Source organism: Oreochromis aureus, linkage group 11 (genome assembly GCF_013358895.1).
Source record: "Oreochromis aureus strain Israel breed Guangdong linkage group 11, ZZ_aureus, whole genome shotgun sequence".
Classification (NCBI taxonomy): domain Eukaryota; kingdom Metazoa; phylum Chordata; class Actinopteri; order Cichliformes; family Cichlidae; genus Oreochromis; species Oreochromis aureus.
In genome coordinates this window covers 13,002,166-13,017,595 of record NC_052952.1, presented here as the reverse complement: position 1 = coordinate 13,017,595, position 15,430 = coordinate 13,002,166, and the positions used below count along the sequence as shown (strand labels likewise).

Here is a 15,430-nt window from a genome sequence, read left to right as displayed (position 1 = left end):
CTGACACACGCATGCTAACATGCATGCCGAAAGTGCTGCTGACACTGATACCTCACGGCTGTACTTCTATATTGGCCAACTTCCAAAGTATGCAAACCGACTGCATAGGATTATAAAGGAGAGGGGAAAATAAATGAGCGTGAAACTGCTAAATTATCCAATTTTTTGAGCTGTTTATGAGCATTACAAGTCTCTCTACACTAATCCCTTGAAATACATAAAAAGCTCATCAAAGTGTCGCTACTTTGATATGCTCCATTCATTCAAGTGTAACTGAGAAGCCTCTTGCTCACTTGAACAGCAGATAAATTTTCAAAGAACAAAAAAAAAGAAGAAAAAAAAGGAAAAGCAGAGATGCCAGCTAATCCTTGGCCTTAAGCTGTTAAAATATCCTCAAAAACGTTGCTGTAATGTCTGTATTTACATATTTACAAGACTCCTGGAGCACTCTCGCCATCTCTTTTAATACAAAGATGTGAAAAAGAGATATCACAAACCCAATCTGTCAGTTCAAGGACAGCGTTTGTGGCTTTTATTTGAATACCATTATAATGTGCACTCAGTGACAGGAGTGTTTTATTACAAGTAAAATGAAGAGGGGCTCAATAAAAGTAATTAAATGTAAATGTTTCTGCTTTACAGTGTTGTAGGACCTGACTCCAGTTACAGAAAATCCCGTTGACCTCATGGCCCATAATAAATCTATCTGATCACATTAAATAGTGAAGCTTGCGAAGCATTCACGGGCGCTGTAATGTACTCGGCAAACAAAATGAGAGGGCTTTGGGTGCCAGAGATATGACTGCAGAACAGGAAACTCTAGCTTGGCTTTGCTTGCCTTTGGCCTGGGCTGTCATTAAATGACTCGCTGAAATTTTAATTCTCTGATCACATTAAGTGCTTGGGGAAGACAACAAACTCTGCGACACAGATCTTAGCGGTGTCATCTGTTCGCGAAGTGGAATATAAAGGTCCTTTGGTATATGGGCAGTCATTCTGGGGTTTTTTTTCTTTTCTTTTTTTAGTGCTGGTGTCTTATGAAGGTTTTGGTTACACCTTTGCATAAGATGATGGGTGCGTCTGACAGCTTATTTCACCACCCAGACATCCTCACTGTCCTTGCCATCTTTCAGCAGGATGAAATCAAACAGACGACAGGTTACACACACACACACACACACACACACACACACACACACACACACACACACACACACACCCTTTTAGACACACATTATTCTACTTCTGAATCTGATTTTAAACCCAACCCAACATTAAATGTTATTGTGACCTGAAGGCAGATTCCTACAGTCTTGTACAGCAGCGGTCACCAACCCCCGGGCCACGGACCAGTACCAGTCTGTGAGTTGTTTGCTCAGGTGTGGAATTCACGGACATAAACCGGTCCGTGATGGAAAAAAGGTTGGGGACAGCTCTTGTACAGTCTTTATGGTAGCAGACTGCTGCCCCTCTCTGAGCCTTCCTGAAAAAAGAGGGTTCATTGTTCCCACAGTTGCCAAGTACTGCTCATAGAGGATCGTGCGACGGTGCATACAATTTAATAAATGTAAGTAATCTGTAGACTAATTCAAAGACATCATCATGTTTTATTGTAATTATAGGCTCTATTGTGCCACTTCATAAAACTTTGATGCTAACTCAGCTCTCAAGATGCAGCACTTTGTGATTGTAATAAACATATAAGCACAAAAAATATGAAGATCAGAAGAAAATTCCCAAATATAAGATTTATGAAGTACTTTAGTGATTTCTTTTTTGTTTGTTTGTTTTTGCTAAGTGTTTTAGTTTTACAACCCTCATCTTTTCAGTCTCACCTCTCCCATCAAATCAGCTTGCAGCTGCTTCAGGCACCAACAAGTGCATTTAAACCCACTTCAGTGAACTAGAAAAAACTGGATCCACACTCACCAGGTGGCTAGAAACCAGAAGCTGCTAGTGTGTGGTAGTGTTGTTGTAACTGGCATTTATTTGCTTACATATTTGGCATACAACTTTAGGAAATTATGTTAAGAGGTGTTGTTTCTTTTTTTAATAGCTTGTCCGAGTGATCCCCAAAAAGTCAAACACATTAGTTCACATTGTTGTTATTCTTTGCGATACACTGAATTACTGGTCAGGGCACACTTTCCTTTTGCCATCCGCACTGACCCCATCAGTAATTACAGGTCAAGCATTATTGAAACTGGTTTTGTGTGTGTTCGAAAAGGTCAATTTATCTGTCAATATTTTGTACGTTTTATCATTCAAGGTCTTTCAGTAGCTCTCCATCCTCATTCCAGCAAACTAGTTTAATAAAAAGGGAAGATAACTCGTCATTGTCCCCATATTCTCCTCACAACAAATGATGCTTGGCAACTGCTGCCAATTCAAACATAAACAAAGTAGAGACCTCTTTACCCTCTGGCAACCTGATGAAAGCGAGACCCACTGAGGTCTCAAGTTTTTTGGATACATCGCTTGTAGGGGGAGTTTTTTTTTGCTTTTAGTTTTATCCTGTTTCAACCCACTGGGAAGCCAAAGGTGATGTTTCCATAAGAAGATCATGTAAATAAAGCCTACACAAGGAGAGGACCCCTACCAGCAGAGCATCATGGGAAGGGGCTACAAGCAGAGCCCACACAAGATGCTGATCGTGCCACTAAAAGGTTAAATATGGACATTATGCTTCTGCTTGACTTCCCCCTGACCATCTTACTGTTTGTTAATTATGGAAAGCATGGTGCGCTAATGTCTTCTGACAAGCAATCAAATGAATTTGATATTACAGTATAAATGATCTATATACATTATTTTTGAATTTTCTTTGGTTACTCGTTACATACTCTTTTGTATAGTGAGGTAAAAGATGATTACATATTTTCAGAGCAGATGGAGAAAGAAGGCAGTCAGATGCAGGAATGGCATCGAGAATCCAATCAGTTTCCAATAAAAGACCTATTTCTGAAATACTCCAAGTGTGATCTGAAGCTGTGTAATGGACAAAACAAAACTGCATCAGAGACACACATGCAGTAGTCCTGGGGTTAGACAACACAACAGTGATTTAGGCTATAGGTTGTGTTCACCAAATTGAGTTTGCCAGTAGGTAACGTATTACAAATTAATAGGTAAATAAATAAAAACAGGATGATGGGAGTGTGAAATCGGTGAAATACGAATGTCATCCATCCATCCTTCCCAGCTGTCGTAATTCCTTCGAGAGGGCAACATCACGAGCAAACTAACTGAGAAAAACAGCCTTTCTGTCCAATCATCCATGCTTGTATTTAGAAAAAAGATAATAATAAGAAAAAGCATCTTCCAAGATTATAACACTCTATAAATGTGTGACAATGCACAATTTAAAACAAACTTTCTATTTTCAAAGTTGGAAAAGAAAATTTCAAAGTACACTTATGACTCTTTTGGTTGTTTTTCGTAAAAGGTGACAGAAATCTGAAGCTAAAGCTTGCAGTGCTTTTGACCTCTCAGTGGTATTATCTGATTACATTGCTGGCAGCCGAACAATACTACACCACAGAGGAGCCAGGACAGAAGCTAGACATACTGTACACACATTCACTAAGTTCAGCTGGTGAATGCCTCTCAGCTCAGTGGAAAACAGTATGGGCGGTAGAATACAAACTGGAAAACCCTGTGTGCAGAAACTGGTATACAAGTACTGTATAAAGAAACGATATGTGCTCTTAATTTATAATTACTTTCGAGGAGTGCAGTACATGACGCTCTAAATACATTTGCATGTTTACTTTGCTTGTTATTTCGTCAGTTCTTGGCAAGTCTGGCAGGTCTCATTGATTTGGAATGCGATGGCCCTCAGCACCTGGCTTCTGTTGTTTGAACTGTGACAAAATAGATTTTATTTGTTCATATATGAGGACATAATTAGCTTTTTTACAATTAATTTATTTCTTTCCAGGTCAAGTTTAGTTTCAAGTTTATTCATTTATATAGCACTTTTAAAAACAACAGTTGTTGACCAAAGTACTGTACAATAACACAGTCAAAGCAGAAGACATACTAAATAGAATCATGGAAAGAACAAGAAACAGACTCATCTTGACTTAAAAGCTGAGTCTGAGCTGAGTCATATTCAAATGGGACTCAGGTGATGAGCAACATAGGAAACTGAGCTTTAATCTCTCAGCCTGTAGTCGTTTGACTTCTACCACATGCTTGCCTCCTGATGTAGACTGTGTTGTAAAGTGAAAGCATTACAATTTGTGTCCATATAACTAAGCAAAATATAGAGTTTTATAACCATTTCATGACCTGCTGTCAGATGCTACTGCTTCTATTGTATGGATGCACCAACCAATAGAACAAAAATGAATGTCCATGAACAGATGTAGATATAATACTGAGACATTTCAACTACATAAAAGCAGTGGCTTTGGTTAACTTGACAAATATATAAACAACTATCAGATGTTTTCCGAAATAACAAATTTCAGATGACTAAACGATGCACTCATAAACTTGATATGTGGGATTAGCTGAGCTTTTTTTCTAAACTGTTTGCACACTGGACTGCACATGCACTTAACTTTGTAGAAACAACTGAGTAATAGTTTTAAACTTTTTAACATGCAGTTACATTTGTGCAGTCACATGACTGATTCTCTTTTCAGCCATGAATAATTTAAATATACCTTATAGGACAAAAAAAATTGTATTTCCCTCCATGTATTTCACTTTTTTTTCCCAAATCCCCCTTCATTCAAACATATAGTGTGGCTGGAATATTTGCTCACTTGAAAATAAGTAAATTTACATGCAAAACGCATATTCTTCTTTAGTTTTACCAACTCTGTATTACATTATTCTTAGAAATTTTCCCTGAACTGTGCTTGTACTTGTTCAGTATTACCAAAGCAACATATGATATTTAATGAACAATAAAAAAAATTTTTTGGAAATATAATTATTCAGATATTTTTATTGAGGGTCAACCTCAGTATGATATGTGCCTGCATCACCTGTCATAACTGTAATGATGACATTGCTCTGAAAAGAATACTGCTTTTGTCTCTCCTTTGCATCTTGCGAATAAGCTAATTGTCTCTGTTGGCAGCTGAATAACACCACTGAGTTCAATCGGACCACAGCGAGATGTTAGATTTGTCAGAACTCCACTGGGTGGGGGATAGCCCTCTCTTGTGGCATTGGAGAACAAACATAAATCTTCTTCAACAATCTATTTTCCATCATACTTATTCACAGGGGACATCTCAAAGTGGTCTTTACCCTTTCTGTCAATGGCTGCCCTCATCCATCAATTTCATAGAGAATTATACCTCAGATCGATGTAGTTCATGACCGCTGAGCATTTGTCGAGGGGTAGTGGGGGCGGCTGGGGCGGGGGATGGCCGTGTGCAGAGGGCCGGGCGTTTGCGCTGCAGCTTGCTCTCAGAGCTCTTGATGGCTACTTCATGTCGGACATACGCTCATGCCCAGATAATTCACACGGCGGAGTGCGAACAAAACAGTGTTTAAGCGCCTATTTTTCTCACAATTGAGAATTAGAAGTGATGCAAAGAGACCAAGCAAACGCAGAAACACTCTCAAATAAATGGAAATGACTGACTGAATGAATAGAGCCATTCTAGCAAAAATGTTTTAATTTTCGTCACAAGGAATTATGTGCAGGAGTTTATTTTTAATTAGATTAAAAACACTTTGGCTGCCATTATTCCATTATGTGCAAATTAAAACTCTATGTGAAATGGATGCATTCGCACTACAGCTCATACACCAGCAAACAGAAGCCACATCAAACAAGGCTTTTAGTTTGGCAAATGGCTTTTTTTTTCTTAATATGAAACAACAGATCAGAAAAAAATACAAATTCAAGCTTTAAAAAAAAACATCCCAGCTTTGGAGTGGAGACTAACCCCTGAAACTTTCCATGTTATCTGCTATTGTCATAAGCTATTATTCAAAAAAGCAGTTAAATTTGAGGAGAAGGACACACTAATAATAGGTGTGAGGGACAAGGCCCCGTCTGGCTATTATGGAATATTTAGCAATACCATTACACACCCTCTGACAAAGATATTGAGGCTGGATAATGGAGCTATGAAGAGCTGTAGCACAATGCATAATTGCTCCTTCTGAAACATTGATGAATTAAATTAGAGGGTGGGTGGGATCAAATTCATAAATCAAATTACAGTACCTTTGCTTCTGCATGCTTAAACAGTTGAGGACTCTTCAGAACTCACTTTCAAATTTCAGGGGGGGAGGGCTAAAGTAAATCAAGTAGGCGTAATTATGTCCATCTTCTCACTCCGGCATTGTCTTCAATTAATTTTTTACAAAGGCAACCATTAGCTACAAACTAATACCAGTTAAGCCTGAACAAAGCTGAATTATTAAATCTGTCAGCCTATATCCTGTTACGGCCTACTTATGAATAGTTGATTTAATTGACAAGGCTTATCGTACAGTGAGGCCTTCTGTGGCAGCTTGGGTTTTGAGATGCAGCGATATGTATAGTCCTGCGGTACAAAAGACCTGCTCACATCAGGTTCATTTAATGCGGGTCGCTGATTTGCTTAAATGAGGGATCTCATGACTGTCATAACTACTTTATGGAAGAGTAGAATATCAGCCATCATGGGTGCATACTCTGCTGCTGATCAGGATTGAATGCCCAAAAGAACAAATTAATCAAAATTCTTATGTGGAAAATATAAAATCAAAGAGTTCACAAATGTAGCAGAGCTGGAATATCAAAAACGTTTAACTTTAGTTGTTTACGCAGTTTTGGCAGATACAAACTATAAGCTTAGCTAAACGCAATAAAGTAAATAAGTTCACACAAATATGCAGCCCTATTTTAATTCCTTACATTCCTTTCCATTATGCAAATTCCTCTCTCTCGCTCTCTTACACACACACACACACACTTAAGACATTAAGTCCTCAACCTGGACCAGGCTTGTGAAGGATATTGGCATGTACACGAGATTGATGAAAATTACTTCCAGAGCATTTATTTCTTCTAATACCACTGAAAGAAGAGTGTGCACTCAGGAGATATTTGATCTGAATTAGGGAAACTGATGAAGCAATTGATTAATTGGAATTTAAGCCATCAGTCACTGGAGCCATCAGCAGCATCATTTACATTCCAAACAATCAGCTGATGGCCCAATAGGACACTAAGTATTAATACGCAGCAGTCAATGTGATACTGCCACGCTGCCACCGGCCCTTATTGACAAGCACAATGACACTTTTAATCCCCACTTGATCAAGTTGCATACATTTTGGGATTTTCGCTCCAATTCAATATATTGTATTAATTTTTAATCTGGTAGGAGGAGAAGGGGTTTTAGGCAGTCTTATCCATTCTTTGTGGCCAAAACCACTGAGACAGGGGAAGAGAGGAAGCATCTGTCTTCCTTTTATTTGATGTCAGATATTTTGCATCATTAACTGTTTTGACTTGCTTATGAAACGCAGCCAGGCCACATGAAGTACAAGTACAGCTTCAGACATTCTGACTTGAACTGAGCTGATATGCAGCACTAAAGCAACAATATTTTCATACAGATAGAATGTATTCATGTCAGTTTGTACATGGCAGTTAAATTCTTTTTCACTACAATACATTGCAATATCTGTAATGGCAGAAACTGGATATTTGAACCACGTACTGTGTCTACATAAAATCACTGCCATTTTCCATGACCTCTTTAACGGTTCACCTAAACAATTTTACTGTTTTGTGTGTTCCTATTTCAAATATTTATCTGTTACTTTTGGTCACAACTCCAACTGGTTAGTATGGCTGGCTATTTAAGCTATTGCTAATCTCAAGAGTTTCACTTCCTGGTAAAATAAATGCTGTACCGCTGAGAGGTCAAACGCTGCAAAACACCAGCAAATAGGAAAATACTGCAAAAGCAGGGGAAACAATAACGTGACGGAAGTGACAAGCTAACAGTAAACAGCTAATAGCAAGAATGTATCTACAGTATTATATGAACCATGTGATTTAAAGCGCACACGTGAATCCTCCGCTTCCTTTAAGCATGTCTCAGTGCAATCGTTTGCATGTTTTTGTTTCTGTCACTTCCGCAGCTGTTCTGTCAGATTAGCATCTCCTTAAAACGCTTCCGTTGTGTTTTGTGAGATTTGTGTTTTATTCAATTTCCTTTGTGTTTTGCATGCCTTTGCAGCATTTTCCTATTTGCTGGTGTTTTCTTAAGTTGCATTGCAATTGACCTCTCAGGGCGACCATAAAGAAAGGATTAAAAGAAATCAATCAATCAATAAACACCTACAATCTGCCAACAGCTGAAGCAGTTTTGTTGTTTATTTCCAAAATATGAACTTTTACCACAGAAAGAGTAAGATTAACACTTCATGTAACCTATGATGTTAGATCAGCACTGACCTATCATTATTTCCAGGCAAGCCTACAGGTGGTTATTTTTAATAGCCACCAGGACAGGCTCAAAATGTTCCCAATATAATATATTACAATACTGTAAATACACATGAAGTGCTTCCCAGGGTGGGCCTGCAACAACATATTTGACAGTAAAACAACAAAGTCATGTAACAGGAAATTCTTTGCATAAAAATAGAGAGTCTGAAAGGAAGCCAAAAAAAATGAAACATTAGTACCACAATACATGGAGATCTGCTGTGAGTCATGCTATGAGCCACGATGCTGCGACTCATAAAAGGACGTGCATAACCTTTAGCTTAGTTTCCTCAGACTACAAATAGTTTTTGTTCTCATGCTTTGGCACAAATTCACAGACGCAAACATGAATTACATGCCCGGCTATATGATTCACAGAAGGCACTGATTGTTCTTTCAAAGTGCCCATTACAAAGGCCTATCATTGCAACATCAAGCCCTCCTTCCCATTGACAGTGCTGACGTTTTCCCACTTGGCCTGAGCCCCCTACTGACAGCAACACCAGCAATGCTCCCTCCCTCCCTCACTTCTTTCTCCTTCCCTCTCTCCTTCCCTCTCTCTGCTGCTTCCACATCGTTAGATTTTGCTGAAGAAGTTAGTCATTAGTTGAAACAGCAGAGTGTTGTAATGAAATCTGCCGGCCACATCAATAGTGTTTACTGTTGCCAGTTTGCTTTGCTCCATGCTTTTTTTTAATTTATTTGTTTGCTGTGCAGCAGTACAGCATCACTGTAATGACATCTACTCCCGTGGACGTGTGGGGCTGAGCGCGCCGCAGTATCTGGCTGCACGTGGATCACATGTAGGTAATATTTAATAAGGCACTTATCATGTACCCTTTTGGTTAATCATTTATCATCACTTCATCAGATCTCACTGATAGATTGTTTTCAATAAAAGCACCTCTCTGTGGTTGGTTAGCCACATGGCTGACTGACTAGCTGAAACACTCTTCTCTGACTGGATACTCTTTTTTTTTTCTCCCCCTAACCTAAAGCGCTAATTAAGTAGCCAGGGTGCTAAGTTACAGGGAAACAGCCAGCGGGAACCACAGTAGACAGACTGCACTGCTACAGCAGCGGCAGCAGCAGGCCCACTCACTGCAATCGTTTCCTCAGACGGGTGTCAAAACACCCCCAGTCTGCCTCCCGTCAAGTCCCCTGCGCAGAAATAGGAAGTGAGCTTCTGAAAGGAGAGATTAAAGTTTTCTGGAAGCACTGCTGGCAGCTGCACATGCCCTAAAGATAAACTTTATCCGACCACATGTGCAAAACTTTGCCGGAGCCATTTGTCATCTTCCAAAGTAATACATTTCCAAGTGGCTTGGATTTTACACAAGAACATGAGACTGGCCACCGCAAAGTGGTCTGCTAGTGGTCCACTGTTTTGATACGGAGGGGAGAAATCTAAATTCTACCACATGTTTTCAAGAAATAAAATTGCCCTTGTGCACCTTGTTATGCTTTTCTGATTTTTAAGCTTTCTATCCCATCATTTCATTTTTAAATCGTAAACACGTCTTTTAATAAGAGTCTTGTTAATAAGAGTGCTCCACGATGGATTTATGAAACACGTTTTAACTCAGTTAACATCACAGGCACATTAGTTGGTGTGTGTTATAACAAGTAGCTATTTAATGTTTCTCAATGTTAAAAAAATTAGTGAAGCTGAAATAACTGCCTTAATAAATATTAAGGCAATGAAAATAATGATTTGTCAGAGAGCATCAGTATTCAGCGTGTCAATAATATCTGAAAATGTAAAAAAATTATACTGATGACAATTTTTTAACAATAAAAATCTGAGTAAATAAAAGGTAAACTTTATAAAACAATCTGTCTAGAACTGATAACTTGCATAGCAGAGATCTATGGTTCTCCGTTACAACTGCCATCTGAAAATGCTTAGGAGACAGAGAAATAAAAAACTCACAAAAGTTCACTAATTCACTAATGAAATGCAGACTTACATTTTGAAGTTTGCAAAAAGGTTTTTCTTATTGTATTAAACTATATAAAGTTTTTATTTTCAAGTATTTTCTGTACACGAATGACAGATGCTGGTCCTGATTTTGGTTCTAGTGAATCTGCATTAGCAGAGAAATAGGCCTTGTTGATCCACCAGCTGTGGAAATCTGTCCAGTTTTAAAAGAGTGGCAGTGCCTACATTAGAGGCTGGATGGGTGACACTAGCAGTCACAAGTTTTCAGCCAGGACATCGTGACAATGTCCTCTTTAGAAGCTTTGTGTTTGTATATTCACTTGATTCTTTTTTCTTTTTTTCATTTCAATTATTTTCCTTTTTCGCTCCCTTTTTATTTTTACTTTTACTTGCCAGATGGGTTTGGGCACCAAAAACTACTTGGTTAAGTGAAAGAAAAATTGTGGCTTGGGATAAAATGCACTGCTGCAAACATTAAACCCGCATGTTAAAAAATGATGCCTACAGCACCCTACTGTGTTTACTTATACACCAAGAGGTCCTTAAGAAGTGCCCGTATGTGTTGAGTTGGAGGTTTTACTAATTTCATAAACTGGTATGCTACAGCATTACTGCCAAAGGACAGTCTGTCAGATTTCTTGCGTCAAATACTGAAAGCGTGGCAGCGTTTGACACAAAAACAGGACGGTTCAGACTGAAAACTAAACTTTAGTTCAGAAAAACTGATGGAGTCGCCAAAATCTTAGAATCTGTTTGTAGGTGTTGCTTAAGAAAAAAAAAAACTTCATCCAACCTACTCTTGTGAGGCCTGGTGTGCGTGGCTTTATATAAGTAAAATTTAAAGATATGTATCAAAATGAGCAAACGCAATGATTTGCTGTTTTCACCCACTAAACCTTCCCCGGCACACACACACACAAATGAACGTACATATACACATCCTTCCAGTCTAAGCCCTTGTGCCAGCTAGCCATCTGGTCAGAACATGATCATCATATGCAATCTGCCCACCCAGGCTGGCACTGATTCACCAGACCAACACTCCAATTACCCTCATCATGCCAACAGTACAGCAGAAAACCAAACAGCACACACATGCCACAATGGGACCCACCTGTGCAGGGGTGGAGCGGTTGCCAGATAGACTTGTAAAGGAAGGTCAGTGTCAGAGAAATCGAAACGCTAAACTCTACAATTATATAGTGTAATATATTATATGGTACATGGCGCAATTAGCATTTGTATTGTGAAACTGAAAACTCAAATTATACTGTATGTCATAAAGATGGATTCACCTCGCTTTAAATCATTTGTCTATATCATCACAATGAATTAGAGCTGTAAGGTCGTGACCTTTGAGCGATCAATAGCAAAAACGTAGCCTGTGCCCACCCATGATGCATATGTGGTTGCTGATGCAAACATAAATGAAGAGAAAGCTCATTCATGCAGCCAAGCATAAGAAGCTGAGGAAGCTTTTAGTGCGAAATTGAGAGCAGAAGTTTCTAAACGATGGATTTTGCCTCATCGGTGAAGCCTGACCATTACCTCTGTGGCCGACATCAGCTGATAAGCCCAGTGGCTCAACAGTGATCCATCTCTCGGAGCGTCTCCCTTTTCTTAATTTTAATTTTCCCATTTCTAACCAATGCTAATTCACCCCCTCTGCTGTATGATCCATAGACCAGGGGCCTCAGCAGTGCAGAGTGCCAGGAAGGGTCACTGTCAATTATATCCATTTAATACCCACTTATGTCTCCAACGACGTCTTCTTCCCGAGGTCACGCAGACTTCGCCCTGCACTTTATCCAATAATCTCACAGAATATAGGCTTGGATATTCCAAAAGATCAATGTCATTAACAAGGAGCCACAGAACGCATTTGATTATGGATGTAATTAGTACAGGCTTGAGGGGGCTTGCTCCCATGCACAAAGAGGCAAAATCCATTTAGTATCAAAATTGCCTTAAAAATGGACACCACTCTGAGATCATTTTTGCAACTGATGACCACTATAATGCAATTAGTATCACTAATGACAGGGAATTAGGGCTCATATACATAATACTGAAATCTAACTTTGACAGATAGAAAAGAGTATTAAGAGTGGCTGGGCGCAAGTCGTGTTCCTAGTTGCAGTGAGAGGCTTCGGTTTACAATCACTAGTCTCTGCCGGTAATGCTGAATTGGGTGCTTGTTTATTCAGTGCCATTTTACATGTGGAAAAAAAAGGGCAGTCCTGTTGTGCGAGTGTCTCGGACCTGTGAAAGATGACACTGTGGATGCTGCATTAAGAGGATGAGCTTTTAATAATTCTGTCACAGGGCCGGGAAATATCAGACCTGGATCACTTTACAGCCCCACTGAAGAGAACATCTAGCCTTTACTCCATTGAGAGGCAGGCTTCATTAAAACTCTGTCCCCTGCTGACTTTATCTCTGCGCATCAGATCACTCTCCTCCACTCCTTTTCTTTCTTTCTTTCTTTCTTTTGGCTCCAGCATGATCTCAGTCAGCTTTTTGACATCACAGACACACCTAGAGGTGTTGCTGTCCATCAGCAATGCACTGGTGTCAAGCAACTAGGTCAGCTGCAAACAAAGCAACCATCACTTATTGGTACCATATCATTTATAAAACATCCTTATTCTGTTTTTGAATTAACTCCAAAGTTAAGTTTCCCTTTAAAATACATGTCCAGTTTAATATTTGAGTTCCTTTCAGTAACAATAATGGCTGCAGCTTTCTGCTAATGTAGGTAAAGCAGCAACACATACCTCTTTACTGAGAGCAATCTTGGCCTTCGGTGGAAACCTGTTGCAAGGGATGTGAAAGGGAACAGACAAAATGACAGCACTGAGGAGAGTTACCGTGGCATGTATAGGATTGCATTGCCCTGAAACTCAAGCCTGTGTGGTAACAGGGTCAGCCACTTAAGATGGCAAGATAACCATGATGATGGACAGTTTAATTTTTTATATAATATCATCAACGGGTCATACTTCTCAGAGGGAGAGAGGGGAGCGAGAGGAGAGACAGAGTTTGCGCTCTTATGTGTCAAACATTCTATAAAATGGAAAATAAATATACTCATTGATGTATTTTCTTTTTCTAGTTGAATTTAATGTCAGTCGCTAGGTAACTAACGATCTCTCCAGCACGCCGGGTATAAATGCCCGATGTAGTAACACACTGTAAAATGTTAATTATAGGCATTAACAACCGATAACATGTGTAAATGCCGTGCACACGTGTGCTTTGTATGTTAACAAAACCTCCCATACTTCATCAAACATTTCATGATGCTCAATTATAGGTCTGTATATTTTTTTCCTGGATTAGAGGACCTCTTCAAACAATGGTAAAGGCAGGAGGAAGACAGCTGTATAATGTCTAGCTGAATTTTCTTTATAGCCGACTACCGAACCACCGTAAACGCACACATGCTAAAACCCTTCTCTGTTTTCCATCAAGCTGCTGTGTAGTGGTTATGTTAAATGTAGGTGGTAAGCTCATATATCTAATTATACAATAGCCAAACATTTTTTGTTAATGAAATGGAAGGAGTGTAATTGAAAACTTCAGCATAATTATTGCTTGGCAAGTGGCTGGCTTCGGAAAATTGCACGTGTAGGAAGAGGTCTCAGCAGGGGTACTTATGAATCAAGCCATTTCAAAAATCCTTACAGAGGGCCACGTGCACACTCGCATGCACACGGCCTCACACTTTATTATCATTATTATAACAGTAAAAATTGCAGCCAAAAACAGCAACGTTACTTACAGCGTGCAAGAAAGAAAGAGACTATACAAACATTCATGCTTTTATAATATGTTAGTTGCACCTTACTTACTTAAAAAGACAAAAGTAATTCTCACAATTATATTTAAATGGTCCTTTAAACTGTAACTATTACGGGTTAAAGAGTGTAAGGATGTGAGTAGCTCAGGACATCACCTCATAGGTCCAGGGGAGCCAAGACATATATAGCCAGGTCTGGATGGTTTGGCAGTCGTGCTAACAATGTTTGTCACAACTGCCCTCTTTCCAGCTCAACCTCAAATGAGAGAAGTCAGAGAAATATGGGATTACCATGAGTTATTTATGATGCTGAAACCCAAGAGCCCTCTTTATGAAATCATCTCCGTTGATTGGGCTGCTCTGTCGGAGGGCAGCATCTGATATGATTTCAAATGGTTTAACATCAAAGTGGCTTGTGTAAAGTATGAGTAGTTTTGCACACGTTCAATCAAAATACAGATCTTTATCGGCATCACGCTGATTGACACGAGCGGACTGTTGTGAAACAGATACCGCGGCTGTCATAGTCATTATGGATTTTTCTGTCTAAAGATACAGCTAGTGGGGAAAAAAGCAAGCGGCCTCCAAACTAAAACGCTCGTCAGCCAGCCAACATGCGCTGGACTCAGAAACCTAAGTCAAACTTTAGTGAAGTCGTATCCTAGATCAAGGTCTAACTGGTGCAGTTTAATTTCAAGAAGGTATTTTAAATTTACATGTTATAGTAAAATATAAATAACAAATATAATAACAGAGAATATATATGTTAGAACTAACAGGCTATAGATGAGGAGAGTGGAAGTCTGTCCGTAAGTTGTGCCTACTCAATGAAGGGGATAGAAAACCAAGAAGAGAAACACACAATGATACAATCAATGGCAGTCCATAGTTAATGAACTTTGTGACCTTTAGGAAAATGTATACTGCTCAACCAGATTCTGAGTATTTAATAATTCAGTTAGAGAGTAAGAGAGCCAAATAGAGGAGCATCTCTCACCCCATATAGTCAAGAATATCACTTTGTCCAGAGACAAAGCTTAACGTTTTATTGCTCTGACCAAGAGAACAAAAAAAATCATTATGGAGACATTTGTGGTGGTTTTAATAAAAAGGCAGAATGAATGGACTAATGGGATAATCTATGCTAAAAACTAAACCCCCAAATGAGAGTCCATGACATTTGAAGCCATTAGTGTGCAGATTGTGGTCAGTGGCATGAATTTAC

The 15,430-nt window shown here is 39.2% G+C and overlaps 1 long non-coding RNA gene across 1 annotated transcript; it reads right to left on the bottom strand.

Moving 5' to 3' along the window:
* Positions 1–12,730: 12,730 nt before the first annotated feature.
* On the bottom strand, positions 12,731–14,437 carry LOC120442598. The gene is made up of 3 exons (XR_005614802.1): positions 14,362–14,437; positions 13,181–13,217; positions 12,731–12,994 (listed from the first exon to the last, which is right to left on the bottom strand). It is a non-coding gene; the product is annotated as an uncharacterized LOC120442598 (long non-coding RNA).
* Between the last annotated feature and the right edge of the window lie 993 nt (positions 14,438–15,430).